Consider the following 12,150-nt stretch of genomic DNA (forward strand, 5'->3'; position numbering starts at 1 on the left):
TGATAAACCTGAGTTTTATAAAATCCGGTTTTAGTTTTCAGAAAATATAATACCAACGAAGAAAATGAAGTTAATTTCAGTTTTTAATTTTGCTTGCTTCTGAATTCTGTCTTCTATCTATTATACATAGAACAAGAGGAGAACAAGAGACGTTATTTACAAGAAACAGATAAAGAATGACAAATCCACAAAATTTTCTGTAACATAAAGCAAGCTCGCCATCTACACAGTCTTTTTTAGGAATTTTGCTGCTTCATGCAACAATATATTTTGGTGCCATTCTGCTAAAATACTGTTAGAATGACCTCTTAAACGCCATGGGATAAGCTTCAAAATTTGAGCATAGATTACAAATAGTACGTTTTGCTACTAAAAATTGATTAATTAATGAAACATTATTATAAACTATATTTAATAGACAAGAAACTATAATTAAAGACAGAAAATAATGCATGGCTTAGATGTAATTCTCGGTATGAGATGTAAACTGAAGATTTGATAAATCCAAACGCGTAAGTATGACATATATAAATATATATCAGATTTTTAGAAGGTGAGTCGTATCTTAGCATAAATTATTTACTATACTTTTACTTTTAAAATGTAAGCCTACTGATTAAAATGATTAAAAGAAAACTTTTATTCGGTTCGATTCATAGATGACACTGTTATAGTTTAATTTTTGACCGATTTTATGTTCAATGTGTAAAGTCTATGTCGCTTTGGAAACATACAATGTAGACTTTAAAAGGACTATTGAAGAATTACCTTCAAGCCTTGTGAAACAAAACAGGAATCAGAAGAAGGGTGCAAAGATCCTTTTATTTAAACATAAAATTAACAAACGACCCAACTTGGGTTACAATAAGCCAAGCACTTTTGTCTTAACAGCACTACGGAACAATAATAATTTTCAAGGTGTGGTAGATTAGCCTAACGGCTTACAGACTACTTTCACGCGCAGGAAAAGCTCCGGTTTGTAGTAAACCACCAAGACAAAGTTTGAGGGCTAGAACAACTCAACGCCGCTAACGCAAGTCGCTAATAATCACAGCACAACGTGGCCTGGAATAGGCAAACACACTCTAAAATTAACCAGGTTCCGCCAGTCGCCGCGATTAACATGTTAAATGCATGTTGTTTTCCGGCTGTCTTGATGTGCTTGCCTGTGTAGGCGTTTGAAGTAGAGTGATTATTTGGTTAATGAGTCCAGGAATACAGCTAGGATGGATGGAGGATGGGTAAATTGACACATAAAACAGTCTTATAACAGTCCTAATCGATATTAATCGCAGATTGACTTAGATAATACTGATGAGAGCGTATCAAATCAGAGTTCATGGTCGCGTGTATCACGCGATTTGGATTGAATTCATACAAAAGTGCAGTAAACAAAATATATTACAGTGGAATAAATAATAAATGAAGGTATAACATCATATATAATTAGCTGCAGAAGGCAGTCCATGAATCTCTATACAAGTCATAGGTACTAATGTTCAGGAACAGGAGCTACATAGCACAACGAGCAGAGGTCGGGGTCACATGGATGTTCACTCTCAGCAGTGCTGTAACTGAAGAATGCTGTAGGAATCTGCGGGAATTAAACTACGAAAATAAACTATAACTGTATAAAGTAGTTTCATTACAGTAGAAGGACGTTTCATAGGTTAAATGTAAAAATCTCTAAAACTAACTTCCGAAACTCCTGCTTAAATAGCCCTTCATTCTACTTTAATCTGAATAAACTCACGCTATCGCATTTACATTCTGGCATGAAAAGGGTGGATGAAAGGAGTGTAATAGGAAAGTGAAACTTGATGAACTATAAGTTAAAAATAAATAGAAAAACCTCACATCTTTCCCTGCCAGAATTTAAGTACACGAAAAAGACGTCCTTAACGAACTCGTTAAGAGCTTAAATTCTAACTATCTAAATTGCCTAATTTTACCAGAGCCCACCTCTTATAATAAGATTAGATCTTTGAGTGTAATTAAATCTAAAAATTCAAAATTTGTTACAGCACCCTGATTCTTCTTGGTATGTACATATTTTCAGCAGCTCACATCCTTCCAGAAAATCTAGAAGGACCTTTTGGTCCTTGGCAAAAGTTGAAGAAACAGGATATAAAAATAATCACAACTTTTCATTAAATTTTCTTTGCACTTTCATGCCACACATTTATTCCAGAATTAAATCTCTCTTGCCCCATGCTTTCCAGAAAAAACTGGAGTGGGCTAGCGAAAACAGTGTTATTTGCAAATGTGTTTACAGGCATTACCAACTAACCAACTATCTAAGTGTTATTAGAATTTGACACTCGAGACCTCAAAGGCACCCTATTTACAAAACTGCACCTAATCTGTGCTAACGAGAGCGTGATTTAAGTATTGCTTAGAGAGCCTAACTTACTCATGCACACATCTAAATTTACTTTTAACTTAAGTTTCTCAATTCGAAAGTTTTTAGTCACATTTCATTTATGCAATATAATTAAATTCTTATAACTAGGCAAGTCTTTTTAAACCAAATACATATTTGAGAATGCTTTTCCCAAGAAAACAAAATAAAATACATTGAATAACTATAGACTTCAGCTTGCACTTTACATCGAGATTCCCGAATTGCTTTGAGTTTCTTAACATTTGTACTCGAGTTTCCTGATAACAGTCTATTGAACTAAAATTCCATTCTTATTTCATGATTACATTAACATAAACACCTAAAAGTATAATTTAACTTCTGAGCCATTTTGCTCGTTAAATGAACTAGAATAACCTCACTTGAGGTAAAACGTAAATGAATTTAGCAACTACTCCCCCTAGACACAAAATAAAACTGAACTTTACTAAGGTGAAATTAAAATTGGACTTATCTTTTCGATTTTTAATACTCTGCGTACGTTTCTTCAGAAATTGGTTCCATGTGGGATAAGACTCTATCTATCGGATTCTCAGTCGTTGATGGCGTTGATTTTCCGGTTTTCGTTGAGCTTCCTCTTCCTTGCTGCCTCTAGAAACATTGGTCTTTTCCTGCAAAGCTGGGGGGGGTCCGGGGGTTCAATCCCTTGTTTCTGCTTCATTGGACTTTCTGTTGGACCTTCCCTCTTTCGATAGCGCAGTTCGCCTAGCTGGGTTTTCCTTAGCGCCTCTACAGCTTGCTGCTGCACCTCTGCTACTGAACCTCTGCTACTGGACGTTTATTTTTTAGTCGTCCTGACATGGGATCCTCTCCAAACTCTGTGGCTGCTACTAGGGTTTCTTTTCGGTGTTTTCCCTTCTATCGTAGCTCCTTTGGTGGCTGCCGTATCTTCTTGAAATCGCTGCGTATTGGCTCCTTTGGCCTTTTTGCTTCCGTTTAGTTTTTGGCATTTTTCGTCTGTTGTACTCCGCTCATCGTTGCCTTCCATTTGGATGCCGAAATTTCAATTTTCATCTGATTTTGCACGGCGTTGCTTTTACTCGTGGCATCATTATTTTCCTGTAAAATACTTTTAAATATGTCCATTTTATTTCTATGATACTAAGGTTTAATTTGATCCACATTTGCTACCACTTGTTCCCCGTCTCTACGTTTCAAACAGACTACGGATTCTCAAACTCTTTCCACTATATATGGTCCCTGAGACTTAAAACAAAATTTGGCAAATCGCTCGTCGCCCGCCGATGGTTGGGACTACCTTATTTTTAGTACTTCGTCTCCCACCTGATAACTGATTTCTCTCCGCTTCATATCATAATATTTTTGTCCTGTCTAAAAATTCAACTGCTTCATCTGTTGGTTTCTGGATATCTTTCATCTGGAATTCACGAGCTTACGAGTACAAAAAATAATTTTTCCAGCAGTGTAATTAACTTTCGGCGTAAGAATAACTCTGATGGGCTTTTCCCCGTTATCATGCTATCTGTTCGTAATGCATAAGCTATCTCATTGACCCTGCTATCCCAGCGCTTGTGATAATTTCTCACATAACACCATATTATTTTCCTTATGTTCTTGTTTACCCGTTCTGCTATGTTGGCCTAAGGTACTACTTTTAGGTGGCGTATGCCAAGTCCTGTACGTAGCCCTTCAAATATTTGGGAAACAAACTGTTTGCCATTGTCAGAAATTAATTTTAACGGAATTCCGTATTTTAAGATATATTTATTTAAAATGGAATCTGTTACTATTTTTGCTGAGGCTCTTCTCAGGAGGATTATTTCAAACCATTTAGAAAAATGATCTACTGTAACGAGTAAATCAGGATTTTTATTTATTTCGCTCAGCAAAAACTGGTTCAACAAATCGATCCCGACTAATTCGTTAGGAAATGTTGCTTTTATATTTTAAGTACCCGGCCGAGTTGCAGTTAATGTCGTTATTTAGCTGGCAAGTATGGCAGGACATACGCAGTTACGAACTTTTGTAACTGCGGAAAATATACAGCCTCACGAACTCGTTTTACGGTTTTCCTTATTTCCTGGTGGCTAGATATGGGCGAATCATGTAATTCTGTAGAGTCATTAGGATATTTTTTGGAGGCCGGAGAGATGAAAAATTAACAACGCCTTCGCCGGGAATCGAACCACGGACCTCTGGAATACCGGGCCAGCGTGCAGAACCACTACACCACGAAGGACGCTTGGAAAGCGGGAGAAATACCTTATAATTCGTTTAAAACATTTAACCTTAACGTCGCTGGAATAGTGGGTCGTATTTCATAATGATTTGTAGATTTTGAATAAAACAAGAGATTATCAATGACTTCGTAATTTTTAGCTCTATTTCGTATTGCCGCAACGTCTGGGTGTTCAGAGTGATCCGGATCCTTTAGATCAAAATTAATATTTTTTAATTCAGGATACCTCTTCAATTCTTCACTAATTGTCTCTCGTGAGTAAAGTATTTTCGATGTTAACAACTCGCGTTTTAGTGTATTGCCTTTATCATCTAATTTTATTCTTGACAGTGCATCAGCTACTGTGTTTTCTTTACCAGGGGTATGTTTTATGATTAATTTACCTGGAGTTTAATTACCCCACGGATAAATCTTGGCGATAAATTCTTTCCTGAATATAAACGTCCTACGGCCGCTTGATCTGAATAAATTGTAATCGGTGATTTGCCAAAGTAAACTTGGAACTTCTGTACGGCTAACAACACCACCTGTTTCCGTCGCAGTATAATTCCTCTGTGTGGGATTTAGTATTTTATTAAAATGCGCCGCCGGTCTTCGTTTCTGCATGAGGACTGCACCCATCACAAAATCAGAGGCATCTGCCGAAATTTCTAGGTCTTCATCACCTTCCGGGAATTTTAGCACGGTGGCTTCGATGAATGCCTGTTTTAACTTTTCAAACGGCCTAGGCTGTCCAGTTAATGCGAGTTTTCTTTCTTTGTAGGCAATAGCGGTTCTGTGATTTGAGCGAAGTTTTTAATAAACGTCCTACAGTAAGAACACATCACTATGAGGAAGAAAGTTTCTTTGCGGTATTTAGCGGAGAAAATTTTTGATAACTATTATTTTGGAGCTTTCCGTTTTTATGCCTTTACTGGATATTTTGTATCCTAGATACCGAAGTTCTGGGGCAGCGAACTTATATTTTGCAGCATTTACTTTTAGTCCGGCTTCATTTAAAAGCGAAAGTACTTCGTATAAATCTTTTACATACTGTTTTATAGTTTCACTTGTAATTATAATGTCATCTAAATAAATAAAAGGGGTTTTCCATAGCACTGGCCGCAGTATCCTCCCCATGGCTCTTTGGAAAGTGGGAGATGTCCCGCATAATCCAAACAACATTTTTAAGAAAGCGTAGACGCCGGACTTTGTAATAAACGCTGTTTGAGGTGCATCTTCAGGCTTCACGCCAATTTGGAAATATCTAGACGTAAGGTCCAACGTTGTCATGCATTTGGTTGATTTTATTTTTCGAATTATTTACTCAAATGTGGGCAAGGGATAGACAGGATATTTTGCGACTGAGTTCAACTTTCTGTAATCAATGGCGAACTGCCATCCTTTGTGATTATTAGGTGGTGAATTATTTTTCTTTTCTATACAAAACCACGGGATTCGCATACGGGCTACTAATAGGCGTGGTTATTTTTTGCTTTATCATGTCCTCGATACGTTTTTCGATTATACTCTTTTTGGTGGTATGATACCTGTTTGGTTTGCTACTGATTGGGGCTGAATTAACAGGATTAATCTCATGGTTTACTATATTAGTAAACACGGTCTTATCAATGCTTCTTTCTCTTCGTTCTGCAGATGTTCCAAGTCGAGTTGTTGTGGCTTTTTTGTTCTTCAGTTTTGTTCATCTGTAACTCTAAAACAGAATCAGAAAACTTAAGACGAGCCCTGCCGCTTTTAAGAAGTCTACCCCTAGAATTGCGGCCGCTAATGTTTCACACTACAAAAAAAGTTATCTTCAAACTTCGTCTTTCACATGCACATGCATTAATATTTTTCCTCCGATAGCGTTTCTGCATCGTAGGACGTAAATAATTTTAAAAGGCTTTTGCTCTATAAAAATAATAGTTAAAAATAAACAATTATAGTTTAAAAATCTGAAAAATAGTAGTTTAAAAAATAATAGTTCTGAAAAAATAATAAATTAATGTTCGCCACTTTCGGAAATAGGTTCAGACGGTTAAAATCTGGTAATGGATACAGAAGACACAGTCAAGTGAAACTGTCTGCAGTGCTGCACCATTTGCGTTCTTAAACATAATGATGTGAGTCCAATCTTCCTCAAGCAAAAAATAAGACGTCAAATGCATTAATATACATTTATTACATTAGATTACAACTGAAAGAGTATTTCCGCATAATTAATTCAGTGAAATTCTTTAAGAACCTGACTGTGGCAATTTCACGAATTTGAATTCTCTATAGAAACAGGAGAGCTGGGATTTGAAGAATGAAGAAGATAGGAGTCTGAAGGAAATGAAAGGAAATATTTGGATTCACTGCACTACTTAACTCATGAACAGATGAGCAAACAGTAGCGTTATAAAATGGTGAGGTCTCTGATCAAGTATCTAGCATATAGTCTAATCTATTTGTTGTCTCGTAGCCGTGCCTCATAGTCTAGATTCTGACAATAGAAGATGGTATAAATTCTAACTTTCCCGAAGAACATTTTGTTGAATTTATGAACGCAAAGTTTCAAAAGCTCCATCTTAAGATATCTATGAAGTGATTCTATGATCTATGATAGTGATTCAGTACATCACTTGAAATGGCTGAAACTCTTTTTCTGAGATTGAAGCTCAAGCTTAGGATGCATAAGTAATAAATGAGCAGATGGCATCTAAAATAATGCGAATACGTTTTATCACAAGATTTAGTTGTGAATTCTTATCCAGAATCAGCTTAAGCTTGATTAAGATGACATAAGCATTGTCCATGACTATTTTTGCTTGACGATCTTTCCAGGTAAAGCTTTTCTTTAGCACCTGACTTCCGAAAAGTACGGTGATATTATTGATAATCTCTTTTTCCTCTATTTTCTAATTGCACGTATCCGAGCTTTATCGCCATGCACGGAGATTTCCATTGTATACACCAATTTTTAATTTGTGAGATTTTCTCCATTAGCATGTGTACAGTTAGATCGTTTTATTGTATTCATCAACGAGCTTGTTCCTTGGAATATCTTTAAAAAATGGCATTTTGTAAATGTTTACCAATAGTGACTCTCGCTTAAAAGCTGGTATAAGGCTGCTCACATCTAAAGATGGATAAACTAATCTGTAATGATGCTTACAGGATTCATTTGTTGAGTTGGATAATACGTGTAGAGTCAACATATTTAAATGCTTCTCTACTGCTGGCATCAACGTCATTTTGTGCTCCCTATTAATTTTTATTTTTATTTTATTTATTTTGTGCTCTGCATTTGTCAAAATACATTCTGTTTCATTCCCAAAATAATCACCACTTTCGCCCTCAAGGAAGGCTTTAAATCTTATGACTCAAAATTGACTCCACAAATGTAAGAGTATGCATAGTTACATCCTTCTAAATTCTGAATCAGTTTCCCAGTTTGGGGTTAGAGTTTAGAAATGAAACCCATTTAATTCGATGCTTTACGAGATAGAATTTCACTTTCAAAGCATGCCTATAGGAAACCGATACTCAAATTTTCTTCCTCGCATTCATTGAGAAGAGTAACACTATGTTCCATATATTCACTCAAGGAAACGACTGCCTCGAACAAACAATTCCATCTGATTATAACAAGTGCAAAACAAAGTTTAGCTGCCAGCTTATTTTTTACCAGTTTTCATTCAAACAGTTTATAAACAATATATTACATTTAATCCCTAATACTGGTAAATTTTGCACTTATTAACATCTCTTATTATCATGTAATAATAAGGAAATCTCTTATTATCATGTAATTTGTAAAGATGCGTGCCCTTTATTTAAAGCGATTCTTTCAGATAGATGACAACGCTCAAAAGCAAACTTATTAATCTCATGTCAAGTTCTACGTATCGTCACAATTAGCGCAATCTTCTCTAATACCAGTAGATAGTTACCAGATGTCTCTGTCAACTACTATTTAAGAAACAGTGTACAAGTTATGTCCATAAAGTAACCGGACAAATTAAAAGATAAAACGGTAAAATTAAAAAGTAAAAGAATAAATATATGTTTAGAAAGAGTGACATCTCAACCCTTGTGAAAGCCAGTTTGAACTGGCGTCTGCCTATCAAAACGTCGGAGTCATTTCCATTTACTGCGAAGACATTGTACAAAAACTTCGCTTCGAGATGGAACTGCATTATAACATTATATTTTGTTACAAATAAGATAAATTTGCTACTGAAACGTAAGACAATATATGATGATGCATCGTTATCAAGGCCACTAGTGTATGAGTGATACAACCGCTTTAAATCTAGTCGCGAAAGAGTTGAAGGTGAAAAAAGGAAAACTTCACGCAGTTGAGCTTCAAAGAATAAAGAAAATGTGGAGAAATTCGTTCTTTGGTAAAAGACTGATAGACGTATGACAACTTAGCAATTTTTAGACCTGTTCGGGATAAAAAAAAAAGAAAACTGTAGGTTAATTTTAATTGTATACGTCTCATACTGGAAATGAGAAAAGTTTGTGCTATGGATTTATGCCTTCGATTCTGACAGAACAGCAAAGAGAAGTCAGAAGCGCTTTCTGTGAAAATTTGCTGTCTACTGCGAGACAGAGCTACAATCTCTTAAAGCGTATCGTAGCGGGAGATGAGACCTGATGTCTGCAATACAACACAGAAACAAAAAAGATAAAGTGCACAGTGGAAAGGACTGTCTTCCATTATACAAAAAGAGCACGGATATCGAAATCAAAGGCTAAGGTAATGCTGACAGCCTATTTTGATTACAAAGGACTTAGTCACCATGAATTTGTCCCTGAAAATCAATCAATTAATCAATATTTTTACGTTGCCCAAAGCATAGTGGTTAGTGTCTCTGATTACCGGCCTCGAATCATGAAGAAAGCACGGATGTTGCAAATGCATAATGTCTTTGCGGCATGAGGACACTCAAAATATATGGCGAGTCGAAAGTCTTCTGGTGTGGTTTGGTAGTAGGGAAGGAGGGCTGAAAGACCCTCAGGCCGCCCCCTCGCGATGCTTTCCCTCAAAAATAGCGTGGACCTGGACAAAATGGTACTATCACTTATATGGTGCCCAAGGCTCTTGCCAACGCAGACGCAGTCTTGTACTCCTTTGCACGACAAAATTCGTGGTTTAGTTCTGATTAGGTCAGAAAAATGATATTAGACCCACGTACAGTATTTTTACAATGTATTTTTTCGTTTAAGTAAGAAGATAAGGCGAGTTAGGAAGGAACAATTCTGGGCAATGGTTTCTTTCACACGATAAAGTTAGGCCCCATATAGCATTGTCTGTACAAAGTATCTTGCTAAGAATTCAACTGCAGTGATAAATCTCCCATCGTGCTCTCCGAACTCATCGCCAGCTGTTTTTTCTTTTTCCGAAGCTCAAAATGACTATGACAGGACAGATTTTAAAACGTCTTGGATATTAAATTGAATGTTAGAGCATTTTGTGAACGATTAGTTCCACCGCTTATAAACAGTGTTTCGATGACCTGAAAAAGCCTTGGAAAAATTGTATAGACTCTTTTGGCGATTATTTTGAAGGAGATAAATTTATTTGAAGGTCAATGATCTAATTCTTTATTTCTTTATAAGAAATTGGTCGATTATTTTATGGAAGCATCTTATATACTTCCTATCTCCAAGTAATGTTTGGTTTTAACAAAGGGATTACAAAATAGCTACGGTACTTTTCGTCTTCCCTAGAAATAGCTTAATTGCAACTACGAAATGAAGTTCAGCTCGGAGTGCAGTCAAGATCATTGTAACATATGGTTAATATTACAGAACTTTCTGTTCTCTTGAGAAAGAACCACGAGTCCGCCGAAATGGCTGGAACGTAATCAAGGAACAAACTCATTAAGGACCCCACCTCCTTGGGCGGTTTCCTTGCAAAACAAATGAAAAAGGAAAGGAAAGAGCTTTGGTTGAGAAATGCCGTAGGTATAAGTCGTGCGACTGTCTAATCCGCATTATGCGGAAGCTGTGCCTTTCTTTTCTGTAACTGTGCTGATGTTTTACTTTTATTTAACCCCCAAATTCTTGTTCAAATTTTAAAATAAATATTTAAAAGACCACTGGTCTGAATATTTTCCATCTCGGAAGCTCTCTTACATTACAGCTTAATTTTTGGTGGCAGCGTTGAGACTCGAAATCCACGGAAAAGGATTACGAACGCAAGTCCGGATAAGTGGAACGCCAGTCTCCTGAATACAGCTTATCTTAAGGGGGAATATTACAATTCCATAGAAGCAGTTTTAGTCTGGCCAGCAAACTAGAACTCTGGTCTTTTACTTTGCAGAAGATTCAGACCGCAAGGCTCTGAAATTCAGCTCAAGTTTGTGGGACAGTAAGTGTCCAAATATCATCAGCATTTTGCAGAGAATTCAGACCGCTAGGCTTTGAAATTCAGCTCAAGTTTGCGGGATAGTCATTGTGTAAATATCTTCAGCATTTTTAAATTTTCTGTGTCTGAAAATATTTCCGTGTAGGAAAGTGTAAAATTTCATCTGTTAAGAAGTCATTCCGAAAAATGAAGTGTTATGAAGTGTCTATGGTGTTGTGATAATAAGTGATATATATGTCTGGACCATCAGCTTCCATAAAAATCTTAAGTTGTGATTAAATAATTAAGTTGTGACAGCATCTTCTATTACAAGCATCAACCAGTGCTTTCAGATCTACAAATCTAGGCGAGTAAGTACCTCGGATTTTTATATTGAGGCAGTGAAGTAATTTAATTTATTTCTGTAATTTAATTTTTACAAGTTCACATAAATTTTAAAAGTCGACATTGGCTTTTGTAAAGCTTAAAGAAATGTGTTGTTTTGGTTTCATGTTTATAAGAAGAGAGCATAATTTTACAATTTGAATCTGAGTTAACAGATCTTTTTATATCTAAAATGTTAATGTGTTGTGCTGAAATTAAGCTTATATAACTGAATGTGCAAAACAGAAGAATTACAATAATTCTGAAGGTTATAAAGGTTAGCTGGTATTTTGACATAACATTTCTAAGAGGTCGTGAATGTTTCAAATGTTAGAATTTTCCGTTAAGGTGTGTGAAACATTAGTAGTGTAAGAACCGAAAAATGTTTTCTGTTGAACGTGTAATAGGGAAAGCCTAGAAATCCCCAGTATGTTATGTTTTAACTGCTGTTATATCAATGTTTAGTATGAGCATGTATATATACACTGCTGGACATTGAAAATGCAACACCAAGAAGGAGTGGTCAGAAATTTATGCAAATTTTAGAGTAGACGCACGTCACTGAGTTATGCGAATGATGTGAAATGCGCAGCTCTCCGACGCACGTGAAGTAAGATATAAGGGAAGGAACGTGCAGAATGGGCAATATTTGTGTCGTTATTTCTGCCAGACGAATTATCGAAGAAAGTTGGTTTTTGTCCCGGAGGATACGTGTAATAGTTTAGTTTAGTTTAGTGACGGAGGACGTGGGCACCACCCCTTTACCATTATAGTTAAGGATACGTGTAATAGAAGAGAATGCCAGGCCGCCGTAAACGAAGGCAC

The 12,150-nt window shown here is 36.3% G+C and overlaps 1 protein-coding gene across 3 annotated transcripts in view; it reads left to right on the forward strand.

The window, feature by feature from the left end:
• Positions 1–12,150, forward strand: part of LOC118202236 (glutamate receptor 1-like) — a 148,647-nt gene that overhangs the window by 83,488 nt on the left and 53,009 nt on the right. The gene's annotated exons all lie outside the window — the stretch shown is intronic.

Source organism: Stegodyphus dumicola, chromosome X1, assembly GCF_044657685.1.
Source record: "Stegodyphus dumicola isolate Sdum_Otavi_A_Nest chromosome X1, ASM4465768v1".
Classification (NCBI taxonomy): domain Eukaryota; kingdom Metazoa; phylum Arthropoda; class Arachnida; order Araneae; family Eresidae; genus Stegodyphus; species Stegodyphus dumicola.